Here is a 19,907-nt window from a genome sequence, read left to right as displayed (position 1 = left end):
AACGCAAAAAAAAAAAAAAAACACTATAATACACTTTCTTCGTAATGTCATTTTGTTTCCCCATATAGGATAGGGTGCATTTTTTTGTCTACGTAACAAGCTCAAAAACACTCGAAAATAATTGTTTTGGTAATGTTATACTGTTCCTCCATAAGGTGTGTTTCCCCTGCATATAGCGTTTAGGTACGTCAGAAGTTCAAAAACACTCAAAAGACTCGTTTTACATAATGGTGTTTTTGCATTCCCATATTGGGATAATTCCATTCTTTTTAGCGTTTTAGTGCATTACACACTGAAAAAGCACTGAAAAGACACATTTCTGGTAATGTTTTGTTTCCCCATATAGGAGACATGCATTTTGACGTTTTGGTACCTAAGACTGCGAAAAACACTCAAAACATATGCTTTTCGTTACATAGTTTTCTTTCTCCTTATAGAGTGCTAGTCATGCATTTTAGAGCTTTGATACCTAAGAAGCCAAAAAAAAAAAATTCATAATGCACATTTCCTGTAATGTGTTTTCGTTTCCATATATATGGTACTTTCCAAGCAATTTTTTTTTTTTTTTTTTTTGCGTTTTTCTACGCAATAATATGAAATCAGTTATAAGACTTGTTTTTGGTAATGTTATTCTGTTTCATCATAAAAAGTGGTTTGCATTCGTTTTTGCGTTTTGGTGCATAAGAAACTGGAAATAATAAAGAGTGACGTTTTAGGGAATATTTTGTTTTCCCATGTAGGGTGCTTTCAATACTTTTTAGTGTTTTCGTGCCTAGCACGCTCATAAACACTAAAAAGACACGTTTCTGGAAATCTCGTTTCATCTCGCCCATATGGGATGCTCTAAATATTCAACAAACATGTTTCTAGAAATCTTGTTTCTTTTCTTCATATAGTGAATGTGAAATACATTCAAAATACACGTTTACGGTATTGTTCTGTTTCTCCATTTTCTCCGTTTTTTTTTTTTCTCTCCATATAGAGTGCTATTCATCCGTTTTTTGAGTTTATACATATTAGAGGAAAAAAAATGATAATACTCGATAATACACATTCATATAGTGAATGTGAAATACACTCAAAATACACGTTTACGGTATTGTTCTGTTTCTCCATTTTCTCCTTTTTTTTTTCTCTCTCTCCATATAGAGTGCTATTCATCCGTTTTTTTTTTTTGTTTATACATATTAGAGGAAAAAAAATTATAATACTCGTTTCTCGTAATATTTTTTCGTTTCCACACGGCGTTTTGGCGATTTTCTGCGTAACAAGCTCAAAAAAGCTCAAAAAAAATGTTTTTTGGTAATATTATGTTTCTGCATAAATAGTATTTGGATGCATTTTAGAGTTTCGCTTCGTAAGTATCTCAAAAACACTCTAAATTCACGTCTTTGTTTTTGTTTTTTTTCATTCCCATATAAGATGATTTCCAAACTTTTTATTGAGGTGGTGTATAACAATGTCTTAAAGAATGAAAAGACACGTTCTGGAAATTTTTTTTCCTTTCCATATGAAGCATGTTTTTTTTTTTTTTTTTTTGTGAATTTTGCCGTTTTAGTACCTAAGAATGTGAAATACAATTAAAATACACGTTTATCTTAATGTTTTTCTTTTCCCCATTAAGGTTACTTTGCATGGGTTTTGGCGTTTTTCTACGTAACAAGCTCAAAACAAAATACTTCTTTTTGATAATGCTATTATGTTTCTCTATAAAGTATGTTTTGCATGCGCTATGCTTTTTGATACATAAGAAGATCAGAAACACTAAAATACATGTTTTTCGTTATATTTTTTATTCATTCCCAAACGGTGAATTCATGCTTTCTATCGGTTTGGTGCCTAACACGGTCAAAAATACTGAAAAGAAACGTTTCAGGTAATGTCGACTCGTTTCATTATATGGGAGGCATTACAAGCATATTCGTGTTTTGTCACCTAACAATGTCAAAAACACCCAAAATGCACTTTTTCTCTTTAAATGTTCTGAATAGTGCTATTCATGCGTTTTAGCGTTTTATTATCTAAGAATCTCAAAACCACTTATAATACATGTTTCTCGTAATGTCGTTTTTCCATATAGAATACTTTCAATGCATTTTGGCATTTTTCTGTATAACAAGATAAAAAAAAAAAGCAATCAAAAGACTTGTTTTTGGTAATGTTATTCCTTTTCTCCTTTATGGGTGTTTTGCATACGTTTTAGTGTTTTGGTACTTAATCTCAAACACACTCAAAAGACATTATTTTTCTTTTTTTCTTTTTTTTTTTTTAATCAATATATAGTGGTATTCATGTGTTTTAGCGCTTTGATATCTAAGAAGCTGAGCAACACTCATAATGCATGCTTGTGTTAATATCGTTTTGTTTCCCATACTGCGAACTTTGCATGCTTTTTAAGCGTTTTATTACCTAACAAGCTCAAAGACCTCAAAAACGCGTTCTTCATAATGTTCTGTTGATCAGCAAAGAGTGTTTTGTATGATGTTTTTAGCGTTTTGGTACGTAAAGAATCTAAAAGTACTCAAAAGACATGTGATCGATAATATTGTTTCCCTGTACACAGTGTTTTCCATGTTTTTTTTTTTTTTTTCTTGCCAAAAACGCTCATAAAAACCGAATAGATACGTTTCAGGTAATGTCATCTCGTTACCCCATCTGTCGTGCTTTCCATGCATTTTTGGCGTTTTGGTACCTAAAAAGATGTAAAACACTAATAATGCATGTGTTTTTAATATTTTTCTGTTTCTCCAGAAAGGGTGGTTTCTATACGTTTTATCGTTTTTTTTTTTTTACTATGAATCATAAAAACACTTAAAAACATGATTCTGATAAAGTTGTTTTGGTTTTCATTATAGGGATTTTCCATGCTTTTTAGCGTTTTAGTACGTACGAAGATGAAAAAATACTCAAAAGACACGTTTTTGGCAATGTTTTCGTTTCCCATAAATGGTGCTTTACATGCATTTTATCGTTTTGATACCTAAAAAGCCCAGAAAACTCATATTACACGTTTTTAACATTGTAGTTCTGATTGTTCCTTTAGTGCGCCACATATACATTTTTGGGGTTTTGGTCATTACCATGGTGGTAATCACTTGTAATACACGTTTTTTGGTAAGATTGTTCTGTTTCTCAATATACAGTGCTATTCATGTGCTTTAGTGTTTTGGTACCTAAGAAGCTGAAAACACTCGTAATACACGTTTTTGTTAACATCGTCTCGTTTCCTATATTGTGCACAATGCATGCATTTTTAACGTTTTGCTACCTAACAAGCTCAAAAACACTTAAAAGACATATTTTTCGATGATGTTTTGTTGTCCCACATAGGGTCTTTTCTATTTTTTTTTTTTTTCTTTTTTAGCGTTTTTGCATAATACGGTTATAAACACCCAAATGACACGTTTCTGGTAATATCATCTCTTTACCTCATATATCGAGGTTTGCATGCATTTTGGCATTTTGATACCAAATAAGCTAAAAAAAAAAATTTTTAAATAAACATTTTTGGTCATTTTGTTTTGTGTCTCCATTAAGGGTGGTTTGTGTAACTATTATCGTTTTTGTACGTACGATTGTGATCAGGTTGTTTTGTTTTCCAACATAGCTTTTTTCCATACTTTTTAGCGTTTTGGTACGAAGGAAGGTGAAAAGCACTCAAAATACACGTTTTTGTTAATGATGTTTTCTTTTGCTATATAAAATGCTTTCCATGCAATTTATTGGTTTGATACGTGAAAAGCACAGAATCCCTCGATACACGTTTATAGCACTGTTGTTCTCATTCTTCTTAAAAGGTGATTTCCATACATATTTTGCATTTTGGTCCGTTACGATGTTGCAATAACTCCTAATACACGTTTTTTTGGTAATGTTCTGTTTCTCGATACAGAATGCTTTTTATGTGTTTTAGCGTTTTGGATGCATCTTTACCGTTTTGATACCTAAGAAATTCATATTTAGCGTTTTGATGCCTAGAAAGTTCAAATAAAACACACACACACAAAAAAAAAAAACTCTTTAGAAAAAGGTTATTTAGTTTTTCCATGTGGGTTCTTTTTCATGCTTTTTAGAGTTTTGATGTCTAATACGCTCACAAAGACAAAAATGACACTTTTTTTTTGTCATATCGTCTCGTTACCCCTTATGGGGTCCTTTGCATTCATTTTGTCGTTCACTTTTTCCACTTTTTTTTATGCTTTTTGGCGATTTTGTACAAAAGAAGGTAAAAAAAAAACAGTACTACTTTATATGGATAAACATGACATCATTAAAAGAACCTGCATTATGAGTAATTATTATTATTTTTTTTATTATTTATTTGTTTATTATTATTTTATTAATATTCTTCTATTTATCCAGGAAAGGTGATTCATATGCATTTTAGCGTTTTTGTATGTGACAAGTTCAAAAGTACTCAAAAGACATAATATTGCCGAGGTTGTTTTGTTTTCAAGTATAGTGTGTTTTAAGTGCTTTTTTTTTGCTAGGTAAGAAGCTGAAAAGCACTAAAAGACACTTTTTATCCGTAATTATGTTTTCTATTCCTATATAGAGTACTTTTCATGCACTTTAACGTTTTGGAACATGACAAGCCCCCCCAAAAAAACTCATATTACGTTTTTTTTAGCATTTTTTGACCAGATTCTTCTCATAGCGTTTTGGTCCCTAACATGGTGATAATCAATCATAATAGACACTTTTTGCAATGTCTTTCTCTTTCTCCATATAGAGTGCAAAAAATGCTAAATAACACTCAAAAGACATGTTTTTGATAATGTATTGTTTTCACATATTGGATATTTTCCATTCTTTTTAGCGTTCTATTACCTAACAAGTTCAAACACACTTATCTTACATGTTTTTACCAATGTTGTTCTCATTTTTTTATAGGATGATCTGTATGCTTTTTGGTGCATTTTGTTCATAGCATTGTGGTAATTGCTCATAATACATTTTTTTTATAATGTTGTTCTCTTTATTCATAGAAAAATGCTATTCATGTGTTTTAGACTTTTGGTAGATAAGAATATGAAAGAAAAAAAACATATTACATGTTTCTGTTAATATCATTCCGTTTCCCATAATGCATATTTAGCGTTTTAGTACAAGATCAGACACAATATACACGTTTTTCATTATGTTGTTCTGTTTCTCGCTAAAGAGTGTTTTGAATCTTTTTTTTTTTGTGCGTTTTTGTACGTAAAGAAACTGAAAAAAAAAACACTCATAAGACATGTTTTTTTTTTATAATGTTCCTTTCTTTTTCCATGTATGGTGTTTTCCATGCTATTTAGCGTGTTGATGTCAAATGCATAAGCATCCAAATGACACGATTCTGATAATGTCGTCTTCTTACCCCATAGAGTGTGCTTTGCATACATTTTGGCGTGTTGGTAGCTAATAAGCTCAAAAAACACTAAAAATACATGTTTTATACATAACAAGCTCAAATATTGTTCTTTTTTCTCCAAAAAGTGTCTTTTATATGCTCTGCGTTTTTTTTTTTTTTTTTTGTACGTATGAAGCTTTAAAAAAAAACCTCAGACACGCTTTTGACGAAATTTTTTTGTTTTCCAGTATAGCGCGTTTTCCATAGTTTTTTTTTTTTTTACCGTTTTTTTGTGCGTAAGAAAGCACTCGAGACAAGATTTTAATAATGGTGTTTTCTTTTCCCACATACGGTGCTTCACATGCATTTTAGCGTTTTGGTACATGAAAAACCCAAATACCTAATAGCCTCATAAACACCCAAATGACTCGTTTCCAGTAATGCCATCATGTTACCCCATACAGGGTGCTTTGCATGTATTTTAACGTTTTTGTACCTAACAAGTTCAAAACACTCAAAATATATGTTTTCTTTCTTAATAGTGTCCTGTTTCTCCAGAAAGGGTAATTACACGTGATTAGCAATGTTGTTTTGATTCTTCTTATAGGGTGCTTTGTATGCATCTTGGTGTTTTGTTCCATATTATGGTAGTAATCACTTATAATATTTGTTTTTGGTAATGTTCTGTTTATCCATATAGAGTGCTATTGATGTGTTATAGCGTTTTTATACCTAAGAAGCTGAAATACACTCATACGTTTCTCTTAATATTGTTTTGTCTCCGATATTGGGTACTTTTTTCACTTTTGTACCTATCTGAAAACAATCAAAATACACTTTTTGGATAATGTTAATTTGTTTTTCCATGTAGGGTGTTTGCCTTGCTTTTAGCATTTTGGTTCCTAATTCGCTCAAATCAACCCATATGTCACGTTTGTGGTAATATCGTCTCGTTACCCTATATATTGTGCTTTTGCATGCATTTTGGCGTTTTGATTACTAACAACGTCTAAAACTTTAAAAAAAAACACAAGATCGTCGTGTTTCTGTTTCTCTAGAAAAGTGTTTTGTATGCGTTTTAGGTGTTTACGTACGAAAGGAGCTCAAAAACACTTAAAAGACAATACTTTGAAAAAGTTATTTTGTTTTTTTCAATATTGAGTGATTTCGATGCTTTTTAGAGTCTTGGTGCGTAGGCTGAAAAATATTCAAAATACACTTTTTTTGGTAATGTATTTTATTTTTCCACATTTGCGTGTAATTTAGCGTTTTGGTACCTAACAACCTCAAAAACAATCATAACACGTTTTATGCAATTTTGTTCAGATTTTTTTTGTACGTTCTTTGTATTTTGGCGTATTGGTCATTAACATGGTGGTAGTCGTTCAATATACACGTTTGTGGTAATGTTCTCTTTATCCATATAAACTGGGATTCATGTTATTTAGCCGTTTAGTGAAAAACACTCATATTACACGTTTCCGTTAATATTGTTTCTTACCAATTTAGTACCTAAAAAGATGAAAGACACAGAAACTTTACATTTTCTTAGTGATTTTCTTTCTTCCGTAATATATGTTTACACGTGTTTTTTTACGTTCTTATACGTAAAGAAGCACAAAAAAACAATGAAAAAGACGATGAGATTGTTTTATTTTCCCATACAGCTTAATTTCTATGCACTTTAGCCTTTTGGTGCTTCATACCCTCATATACACCCTAATAACACGTTTCCAGTATTGTGATCTTGTTACCTCATATAAGATGCTTTGCATGCATTTTAACGTTTTGGTACCTAACAAGTTGAAAAACACTCAAAATCTTTTTTTTCTTAATAATGTTCTGTTTCTGTAGAAAGGGTAATTGTATACATTTTAGCGTTTATTTATTTATTTATTTATTTATTTACGTTTCATATTACACGTTTCTGTTAATATCGTTTCGTTTTCCATAATGGATATTCTGCATGCATTTCTAGAGTTTTGGTACCTAAAAGATCAATGACAAAAAATAAATGTTTTTTTTTTATAATATTGTTCTGTTTCTACATTATGGGTGTTTTCCATGTCTTTTTACGTTTTGTAACTTAATGAACCTCTAAAACACTCAAACGACATGTTTTCGATAAAGTTGTTTTGCTTTCACATTGCATGCTTAGTAGCGTTTTCGTGCCTAATACGCACATAAAAGCCCAAATAACACGTTTCTGGTAATGTCGTATCGTTACTCTATATAGAGTGATTAATGTATTTTGGCGCTTTGGTACAAGCTCAAAAAACACTGAAAAAACACGTTTTTTTTTTTAATGTTATGTTTCCCTAAAAAGTGCATTATGTATGCGATTTAGCGTTTTTGTACATAAGATCAAAACTCTCTAAAGTCTCCGTTTTGATGAAGTTATCTTTTCAATATTGCGTGTTTTTTTATTTTTTTCAGCGTTTTCTTACGTAAAAACCTGAAAAGCACTCAAAAGACATGTTTTTTGGTATTTTTGTCCAAATGCATCCCATGCAATTTAGCTTTCTGGCACCTGACAAGCCAAAACAATACTCACACTTTTTTTTATCTTTCATTATTGTTCAGATTTCTCTGATAGGGTGCTTTGTATGCATTTTGCCGTTTTCCTGCCTAACATTGTGCTAATCATTCATAATACATATTTTTGGTAAGGTTGATGTTTCTTCATATACCATGCTTTTTATGTATTTTACCGTTTTGGTACCTTAAAAGATGAAAAAGACTAACACACGTTTCTCTTAATATAATTTCGTTTATCATAATGGGTACTTTTCATGAATTTCTAGCATTTTGATACATACCAAGCAAAAAAGACACTAAAAATACACGTTTTACATAACGTTCTTCAGTTTCTCCATGAAAGGGTGTTTTGCATGTTTATTTGCGTTTTGGCAAGTAAAGATCCTCAAATATATTCAAAAGACATGTTTTCGATAATATTTTTTTTTTTTACCCATATAGATTGTTTTCCATGTTTTTAGCGTTTTGGTGCTTAATACGGTCATAAACACCAAAATTATGTGTTTCAGGTAACGTCGTCTCTTTAGGGTGCTTTGTATTTATTTTGGCGTTTTTGTATCTACCAATCAGAAAGACACTCAAAGCAGATTTCTTCGTTAATTATGTTCTGTTTCTTCAGAAAGAGAGTTTCTATGCGTTTTAGCTTTTTCGTAGAAATGAAGCTAAAAAATACACAAACCTTGATTTTTATGAAGTAATTTTCCTTTGCAATACAGTGTGTTTTCCATGACTTTTAGCATTTTGGTACGTAAGAAGCTGGAAAGCACACAAAATACACATCTTTTTGTAATGTTTTTCTTTTCCCATGCATTTACATGCATTTTATCGCTTTAGTACCTGACAAGACCAAAAACATTCATATTACACGTTTTTTAGCATTCTTCTGATTGTTCTTCTAGGGTGCTTTGCGTGCATTTTGGTGTTTTGGTCCATAACATTGTGGTAATCACATAATACACGTTTTTAGTAAAGTTGTTTTTTCTCTCCATATTGATTGCAATTCATGTGTATTAACGTTTTGGTACCTAAAAAATAAATAATACTCATAATATATTTTTTTCTTAAAATTCATTCGTTTTCCATATCATATACTTTGTATACCTTTTTTTCTTTACCATTTTGGTACGTTGAAAGCTCAAAACACTCAAAAGACACTTTTTTTAGCGTTTTGGTGCTTAATACGCTCCGATACACGTTTCTGTTAAAATAGTCTCGTTACCCCACACAAGGTGCTTTACATGCATTTTCGTGTTTTGATACCGATCAAGCTCAAAAACACATATAACACACGTTTTTGGTAATATTGCTCTGTTTCTCAAGAAGGGATGTTTTGTATACGTTTTAGAAATTTTGTACGAAAGAAGCTCTAAAAAAAAAAAAAAAGAAAACTAAAAGACACGATTATTAGAGATTATTATTTTTTTTTTTTTCAGTTTAGCGTGTTTTCCATGCTTTATAACGTATCGGTACATAAGAAGCTAAGAAACACTCGAGACATTTTTGATAATGTTTTTTTTTTTTTTTTTCTCATATCAATCATTCTTAGCATGCACTTTGGCGTTTATGTACTAAGAAGCTCAAAAACACTCATATTACTCGTTTTTAGCAATGCTTTTCTCATTCTTCTTATAGGATGTTTTATATGATTTTTCGAGTTTTGGTCCCTGATATGGTGGTAAGCAATCATAACAGACGTCTTTGGAAATGTTGTTCTGTTTTTACTTACAAGGTGGCGTTCATGTGTTTTAGCCTTTAGCTGGCTAAGATGAAAAACAGTCTTAATACACGTTGCTGTTAATATCGTTTTTTTTTATTATTTCCCTGTATTGGTACTCTCCATGCATTTTAAACGTTTTGGTACCTAACAGTATCAAAGATACTTAAAATAAATGTTTTCTTTTCATAATGTTTTCTATCTCCGTAAAGGGTATTTTGCTTGTGTTTTATATAGTTTTGGTACATAAAGAAGCTAGAACCACTGAAAAGAGAAATTTTCAATGCTTTTTTTTTGTTTTGCTATACTGGATGTTTTCCATCTTTTTTAGCGTTTTGGTGCCTAATACGCTCACAAACACCCAAATCACACGTTTTTTGGTAATGTCGTCTCGTTATCATATATAATGTGTGAATACTGGCCTTTTGAAACCTAACAATCTCAAAAACAATAAAAACACTCGTTTTTTTGGCAATGTTCTTTTGTTTATGCAGAAAGGGTGTATTTTATGCGCTTTAGGTTTTTTCTTTTACGAAATAAGCTCAAAATCACTCAAAAGAAACGATTTTCATAATGTTATTTTGTTTTTCAATATGGCGTATTTTCCGTGTTTTTTTTTTTAGCTACGTAAGAAAAAAAAACACTCCAAATACTAGTTTTTCGTAACATCGTTTCCTTTGCCATAAAATGTGCATTACATGCATTTTAGCGCTAAGCACTAACGCCTCAGAAAATTCATATTACATGTTTGTAGCATTGTTGTTATTATTCTACTTATTGGGTGCTTTCCATGCATTTTGGCGTTTTGGTCCGAACCATTGAGGTAATTATTTATAATACACCTGTTTTGTAATGTCGTTTTCTTTCTCCATATAGAGTACCGTTCATGTGTTTTAACCTTTTGGCACCTAAGAAACTGAAAAAAAAAAAATCCTAATATATGTTTCTTTTAATATCGTTTTGTTGACCATTTTGAGAAATTTGCATGCATTTTTTTTAGCGTTTTGGTACTTAAATGTTCAAAAACACTTAAAAGACATTTCTTGTTCCATTATGTTCATTCATTTTCCTACATCATGTATCTTCCATGCTTTTTATTTATTTATTTTTTTTTTTTAACAATTTGGTGTCTAATATCCTCATTAAACACCAAATGACACTTTTCTGTTAATATCTTCTCGTTATCCCGTAAAGGGTACTTTCCATGCATTTTAGCGATTTAGTAAGAATTAAAACACACGTTTTGGGTAATCTTGTTCTTTTTCTCCAGAAAGGGCGCTTCAGTGTTTATGTAAAAATGAAAAAAAAAAACATGATTTTCATAAAAATTTCTTTTCAAATTTAATGTGCTTTCCATTCATTTTAGAGTTTTGGAACGTAAGAAGCTGAATAATACTCAAAAGACACGTTTTTGGCAATATTCCTTTCTTTTCCATACAATGTGCTTTCCAAGCACTTTAGCGATTTGGTACCTGACAAGCCAAAAAAAAAAAAAACGATTTCAGTATATTTGTTCGATTTCTTTTTATAGGGTACTTTCCATGCATTTTGGCTTATATATATATATATATATATATATATATATATATATATATATATATATATATATATATATATATATATATATATATATATATATATATATATATATATATATATATATATATATTTTTTTTTTTTTTTACTTTTTTTTTTTTTTTGCATAATTCTTAGCGGTTTGGGACATAAGAAAGTGAAAAAGCACCCAAAAGACACGTTTTATTAATGTTTTTTCTTTTTCTATGTAGGGTTCATTACATGTACTTTAGTGTTTTGATACATTAGAAACCCAAAAACAATCATATTATAAGTTTTTAGCATTGGAGATTTGATACTTTTTATTGGGTATCAAATCTAAAATGCTAAAAAGTTGTAATATGATTGCTTTTGGACTTCTAAGATATCAAAACGCTAAAGTACATGCAATGAACCCTATATAGGAAAAGAAACATTAATAGCAACGTGTCTTTTGAGTGCTTTTTCACTTTTTAAAGGGTATGTTTTTTGGGCCTTTTTTGTCCCTAATAATATACGTTTTTGGTTTTTTTTTCATATAGAGTGCTACTCATGCGTTTTAGTGCTTTTGTACCTAAGAAAATGAAAAAAAAACACTAATAATACAGGTTTCTGTATTATTAGGAATTTTTTGTTCTTCTATGGAGTGCTACTCATGCGTTTTAGTGCTTTTGTACCTAAGAAAATATAAAAAAAAACACTAATAATACAGGTTTCTGTTAATATCGTTTCGTTTTCCACAATGGGTACTTTCCATGCATTTTTAGTGTTTGGGTGCCTAACAAGCTGAAAGGCACTCAAAATATACGTTTTTTTTTTTTATTTTCTAATATATATATATATATATATATATATATATATATATATATATATATATATATATATATATATATATATATATATATATATATATATATATATATATATATATATATATATATATATATATATATGCATGAGTTTAAACGTTTTAGTACATAAAACAAAGCTTAAAAACACTCGACACATTTTTGAAAACGTTTTGTTTTCTCATATAGAGTGTTTTTTCATGCTTTTTAGCGTTTTCGTGCCTGATACGCTCATAATATCCAAACAACACGTTTTTGGGTGCTTTGCAAACATTTTGGCGTTTTGTTAACTAGTTAGCTTAAAAAAAACACGCTCTTGTTATGTTTTTTTTTTTTTTCTCAAAAAAAAAGTGTTTTGTATGTGTTTTAGCATTTTCATACGTTAGAAGTTGAAAAACCCTAAAAAGAAACGTTTTTGATAGTTTTATCTTCCAATATAACGTTTTTTTTTCATGTTTTTCACGTGTTTTGTACGTAAGAAGCTGAAAAGCACTCAAATGGCATGTTTTCGGTAATGTTTTCTTTTCCCATAAAGGGTGTTATACATGCACTTTGGACTTTTGTTACCTGAGAAGCCCAAAAATAGTTATATCTCAAGTTTTAGCATTAGTGTTCTGATTCTTCTTATAGAGTGCTTTCTATGTTTTTTTTTTTTTTTTTTTGCCGTTTTGCTTCCTTACATAGGGGTAACATTCATAATAGATATTTCTTTTAATGTCATTTTGTTTCTTCACATCTAGTGTTATTCATGTGTCTTATCGTTTTGTACTTACGAAGCTGAAAAACATTTATAATACATATTTCTTTTGTTATCGTTTCATTTCGCATATGGGATACTTTGCATGCATTTTTAGCGTTTTGGTACTTCACAAGCTCAAAGACACAATATACACGTTTTTCATAATATTCTGTTTCTCCGTAAAGTGTGTTTTGCATATGTTTTTTTTTTTGCCTTTTGTTACGTAAAACTCAAAAACATATTTTCGATACGCACATAAACAATAATGTCGTTTCTTTACCCTTTATTGGTTGCTTTGAATGCATTATAGCATTTCGGTAAAAAAAAAAAAAAAAACACTCATAATAAGCGTCTCTGGTAATGTTTTTTTTTTCATTTTCCCATATATAGGGTCCTGAATTTTGCGTTTTTCTACGTAATCATATGTTTTCTATAATTGTTTTATCTTTTTGGTATGAATATTTACTTAGAGATTCAACTGAAACCTAACAATTAGCTGTCATTTTTGTCATATATATATATATATATATATATATATATATATATATATATATATATATATATATATATATATATATATATATATATATATATATATATATATATATATCTTTTGTATGTACGAATATATGAGTGAAGAAAGGAAAGATGCAATTACAAAAAACTTTCCACAATAACAGGAATATTCACTTGAGGACTTTTTTAGGTAACAAATATCAGATCTTTTAGTTTATATGTCTATTTATCCTTTACTGTGTTTTACCGTTATGTAGATTAATAATATTTTGCACGTTATGATAAAGTGTCCTTTGAAACTATTACTGTAAGACATTTCATTTAGTGTGAATTTGGATTCCACGTAAAAAAAAAAATAAAAAAAAATCCTTCTATGGAAAGATATTTATATATAAATATATATAAATATATATATATATATATATATATATATATATATATATATATATATATATATATATATATATATATATATATATATATATATATATATATATATATATATATATATATATATATATATATATATATATATATATATCAAAGAAAATATAAATGTAAAAGATATTTATATTTTTTCTTGTTCAATTGGTATTGATATTATTTTTAACTCTGATTTCCCGGGAAGCGTTACCACCATGATATTTGTGACCTAACCTAAGGTAACTTTTTAGCGTCATAACCTTTGTTGCAGCTTTATTCAAGTAAAATGAAAGAGAGGAAAGCTTGTATAGTTCTGTGAAGTGTTCTTATTTATCTGTGTGTGTGTTGATTGTCGCCTTGAAAAGTCAAGATGATGTGGGCCTTGATGACTAGAGCCGGCCCACGCTATTTGTGTCCCTTTTTTTAGAGGCTCGTTGTTGTAGATTTCTGAAAATATTAGTTTTCCTCACGTTTTTATTTTCCTTGTCAGCGAATGAAAGATAATTTATGATTTTCTTAATCATTTAGTAACGTATTTTATATCTTTGAAGGGATAATTCCCGTAGCGGAGCGAGGGGGCTCTATTTTTATTACCGCACATCTGTACACCCCACCGCTCCCGCCTGGCCCTGGAGGGCACAACGATGATTTGGCCAGGAGCACCTTTTGATGTCCATCGTATATAAAAGTTTCGATTTCATTTTCGGAAACACTTCTTGGTAACTTCTGAAGGTGTATCTTTGTTATTTTATGTAATTTCTTCCTCAGACTCACCTTTTTTGTTGTATCTTGCATATTTCGATTTATCGGCATGTGGACGAAGGTTTCTGCCTCGCAACTCGCACAACTATCGCCTCATCACTACAGATCGAGCTCGAGCGCACAAAATGCGCCAATTATTTGCCATAACTCACTTCATATACGGGAAGGGTTTGTGGGAAGGTGTTGTGAGGAGTAAACATAGGAGAAATTTGTTAAATCTAGAAAGGTAGCTAGCTCAGGGAAGGTGAGAAATAGCTTAAGTATTTACCACACAAAATGTAGCAGTATTTTGAATAAAATAGACTTGCTTAGAAGAATAGTGTGTGTAGAGAAATTTGATATCATTGCTTTAACTGAAACTTGGCTAGATATGCCAGGAAAAGTATTTAATCTAGAGGTTAAGATAGATGGTTATACATTGTTCTATAAAGATAGGGAAAACAGGAGAGGAGGAGGCGTCGCGTTATACGTTAGGGACACATTACAGTGTTATATTAACAGTAGAATTAAAACAGATAACAAAGCAGAGTCGATATGGGTAGATATTAAGGAAGGATCACAGTCAGTAGTACTGGGAGTAGTGTACAGACCACCGACCAGTACAAAGGAAATTAACACCTCACTGTGGCAGGAAATAAATAGAGCAGGCAGGTACAGTCAGGTATGTGTGGTAGGATATTTTAATTTTAGGAATATCGACTGGAGTCTGATGGTGGGTAAGAAGGAAGCAGAAGAATTTCTTAAGGTAATTCAGGATCATTTTTTAAAACAGTCGTAGAACCCACAAGGGGGAATAATATTCTAGATTTAATTCTTACTAACAGGGAGGAAGCAGTCACGCAGGTAGAGGTTGGAGGACAGCTAGGTAACAGTGACCATAGGGAAATTAGTTACAATTTAAAATGGGAAGAAACTTTTAGAAGCAAAAACACTAGTAAAATACCTGACTTTAGGAGAGCAGATTTTTAGGAATTAAAAAGGTACCTCCAAGGAGTTGACTGGCAACGGATGCAGGGTGAGGTCAGGTCCGGGACAAAGTTGAGAGAGATAAGGCAAGATGTGAGAGGTGATGTGAGGTGTGAGGGTGTAGGACAAGAGGAGGTAAGATGTGTTCGGAAGGGGCGGAGGAGAGAGGGAGGGGGAGATGGGTGTGAGTATGGTGGAATGTCAGGTCATGTTGAAATGAGAGAGGTGAGGTCGAGGCGAGTAGATGAGGGAGTAAAGAGGATGGTAGGGGCCGAGATGAGGGAATTAGGTGGAGTAAATGTAGATGAATTGTATAAATATTTCGTAGATAAAGTTCATTCAGGTCAGTTAGCATATATCTCGTATAGGACAATAAGATCACAGAAAAATTATCCTAAATGGATGCTAGGTTAAAACATTATATAGGGTGGAAGAGAAGTATATATAAGAGATTAAGGGCAGGTGAAGAAGTTTTAAGGTCACAATATAATGAATTTGTTAGAACAGTCAGGAAGTTAACGAGGAAAGCTAAGGGCAATTATGAATTAAGTGTAGCCAGCCATGTGAAGACGGACCCCCAAGGGATTTTATCAGGAATAGAGCACGAAGAATAAGGATACTATAGGTCCATTAAAGGCAGCAGATGGGGAGCTGGTTAGTTCTGGGAAGGAGATTAGTAAAATTCTGAATGAGTATTTTTTATCTGTCTTCACCCAGGAAAACATGCAGGATATGCCAGATAGTGAACAGATGTTTAGAGCAGATGAGAATGAGAAGCTGACATGAGAATGACAGATATTTCCATAACTAGAGAGATAGTGGAACAGGAGATACATAGGCTAAAAAAAGTTCAAGACACCAGGACCAGATGAAATATACCCCAGAGTACTTAAGGAATGCAAAGCGGTTATTAGTGAGCCGTTAGTCTCAGTCTTTAGGAAATCACTTGAGTCAGGTGAGGTACCAGTAATGTGGAGGCAGGCTAATGTAGTACCTATCTTTAAGAAAGGAGATAAAACTTTAGCGTCTAAGTATAGATCTGTCAGCTTAAATTCAGTTATAGGTAAAATATTAGAGTTAATAATAGCGAGCAACATTAGGGAACATTTAGACAAACATAACTTGATAAATCAATCACAGCATGGCTTCACGAATGGGAAGTCTTGCATGACAAACTTGTTAAGTTTTTACAGTAAAGTGTACGAGGCAGTAGATAATGGTGATAGTTATGATATCTTATATCTGGACTTTAGTAAAGCATTTGACAAGGTACCCCATGAATGGCTTCTGAGAAAGGTTAGGGCACACGGGATAGATGGGAAGGTGTTAGGCTGGATAGGGTCATGACTTAGCAACAGGCGAGAAAGAGTTGTAATAAACTGCTCGAAATCCGAGTGAGGTCATGTAATCAGTGGGGTGCCACAGGGATCAGTATTAGGCCCATTGTTATTTCTAATATATATCAATGACTTGGATAATGGAATTAGTAGTGATGTTAGTAAATTTGTGGATGACACAAAGATTAATTAGATCAGAAACGGGTGCCTTCGCCTTGCAGGCAGATTTAGATAGGATGAATGAATGGACGGATAGATGGCAAATGCAATTTAATATCAATAAATGCAAAGTACTTAGCGTAGGTAGAGGAAACCCACACAGTAGGTACACATTAAACTAACAATCTCTGGTAGTTACAGGGTACGAGAAAGATTTAGGAGTTATAGTTAGCTCTGAACTCTGTCTAGGAAAACAATGCATAGAGGCCAGAAACAGGACAAATAGGGTACTAGGATTCATTTTTAGGAGTGTTAAAAGTAGAAGGCCGGAAGTAATATTAATGATATTCATGGTGCTGGTCAGACCTCATCTAGACTACGTTGTGCAGTTCTGGTCCCCACATTACAGGAAAGATATAGGTCTATTAGAATCAGTACAGAGGAGAATGACTGAAAGAATACAGGGGATGAGGAGTTTTCCTTACGAGGCGAGATTGAAGTTATTAAATTTACATTTTTTAGAGAGACGTAGGTTAAGAGGGGACGTGATAGAAGTCTTTAAGTGGTATAAGGGTTATAACAAGGGGGATGTAAGCAAAATTCTTTGGATCAGCATCCAGGGTAGAACAAGAAATAACAGGTTCAAGCTTGGAAAATTTAAGTTTAGGAAGGAGATAGTAAAAATTGGTTCTCGAATAGAGTGGTAGATGAGTGGAACGGACTCAGTAATCATGTTGTTAGTGCTAGGACATTAGAGAGCTTTAAGAGAAGATTAGACAGGTTTATGGATGGGGATAATAGATGGAAATAGGTAGGTATATTTCATAAAGGGACTGCCACGTGTAAGCCTGGTCGCTTCTTGCAGCTTCCTTTATTTCTTATGTTCTTATGTTCTTATGATAGCCAGTCTTGGTTGACACCATCAAACTCAGACACTTTTTTTTTCTTAATGTCTTTAGGGTTTAACACAGTTCTCTGATTTTGTGTTTGTCTTGTCGGATGCAGCAGCGGCGGGAGGTTTTTCCTTCCTCGCGGCCAGACAACGCGGACTGGCTTTTTCCTGCTCCTCCTGACACACTCACAATTTACCGGTGAGTGACGGGGATGGAGCTGTTTTTGTAGCGCAATGTACGTCCTTCCATTTTTTAGGTTTACATTTAAGTGAAGCCTGTCATGCTTGCCTATGTTTTTCCATGTGCATGTAAGGTAAGGCTGCTTGACAAAGTGTCTGACTCACTGCAGACACTTGCTTTATGCTGTACTGTAATAAACAAGTAATTTCTCAATGTCAAGGAAACAGTGAGTCACAAGAGTGCCTCTTAATACGATGTGGTAATGAAAAGCAGAATATGAAATAAATAGATAATAAATAAGTGAATACATAAATGAATAAATAAATAAATAAATGGATGAATTAATGCATACCCTAGAGAACATTTCATACCTACTGAGCTTACCATAGCAAATACACTGATATGCTACAAAAAATGCACACAAGTACATGAAGATGGAAAAAAAAATGTGGAAAGTCTGTCTTGTGTTGTTATTTCTATGGTTACTGCTCTTGAGAATTTGCCATCAGCATGCGTCTCTCCTTCCCCACGCTGACGCTACACAAGACTTTCACCTTTATACCGTTCCCTTTCAATAGTCCAGGAGTTAAGCAATATCTTCATTCTTTCATCCCCTTCATTGGTAAAACTCTGGAATTCTCTGCCTGTTCTGTTTTTCCCCTTCCTGTGACTAGTTGTTTTAAGAGTATTGATGCACTTCCAGAAACATATTTAGTTTTTTTTTTTTTTTTTTTATTGATTTTTTTTTTTTTTTTTTTTTTTGTCTATGTATGGAAGCGGCAACTGAAAAGATATTTTTTTGTTCCTCTGTTTGCCATTCGCCAAGAAGATATGAGAGCGTGAGTATAAATAGTGGCTATATGCAAATGTAAGAATACCATTTTATACTGACTCTAAATTAAATATGTATTGCATTGTTTACTCCAGTTTACTCAAGTTGAACCGTCCATTATCTTTTGCATCGAAATGATTTTTGTGTTCAGCTATTTGAATTTTTATTTCCAAATACAGCTCCATGTTTTTAAGAAGCACAGAGGGTTGGAGAAAGACAAATCTTTCCTGAGTCTTAATAGGTGAATGTTAATAACAGTAGCAGTAGCAATAGTAGTAGTAGTAGTAGTAGTAATAGTAGTAGTAGTAGTAGTACTAGTAGTAGTAGTAGTAGTAATACTAGTAGTAGTAGTAGTAGTAGTAGTAGTAGTAGTAGTAGTAGTAGTAGTAGTAGTAGTAGTAGTAGTAGTAGTAGTTGTTGTTGTTGTTGTTATTGTTTTTGTTGTTGTTGTTGTTGTTGTTGTTGTAGTAAAGGGCAGGATTATTATCTGGAGTGACACCAATTAAGTTTTTGTATAATTTGTATTTTCTTACTATTATTCCACACCTTGTCAATCCATGCAAAGAAAAAAAATGAAAAGCAAAAAAAGAAAACGTATATTAAAAAAAGTGAGAGGCAAGACCAGCAAGTGATACACGCCCTGCCTTCTCCATAGACTTGACGTGTTTACTGCCGCGCTTCCTGCCTGATAATTATACAGTCTTACGCTGGAGGCGCTTAATGTGGTGCATTTGTATGAAAGAATTTACTTTTTGCCATGAATTTCTCTCTCTCTCTCTCTCTCTCTCTCTCTCTCTCTCTCTCTCTCTCTCTCTCTCTCTCTCTCTCTCTCTCTCTCTCTCTCTCTCTCTCTCTCTTTCTCTCTCTCTCTATCTCTGTGACGTGCAACAGTGTGGTTGTCGTGAGCAAAGCAAACGGCTAAATGTGCGGCGACTAGCTAGTGTTGGCGTGCGCTGCGTGGGGCGTGCAGTTTGGATGTCAAAGGAATGCAAGTGGTCGGGATAAGGCGGAGGAGGAGTAGGAGCAGTAGGAGAAGGAGGAGGAGGAGGCGTAGCGTAGCGTGGTCTGGATGGCGTGCAGGATTATGTGACGCTCAGAGGCAGCTTCCCTACAC

This window comes from Scylla paramamosain, chromosome 7 (genome assembly GCF_035594125.1).
Source record: "Scylla paramamosain isolate STU-SP2022 chromosome 7, ASM3559412v1, whole genome shotgun sequence".
NCBI classification, from domain to species: Eukaryota; Metazoa; Arthropoda; class Malacostraca; order Decapoda; family Portunidae; genus Scylla; species Scylla paramamosain.
The sequence above is the reverse complement of the archived record's forward strand: the minus strand, read 5'-3'. Positions refer to the sequence as shown.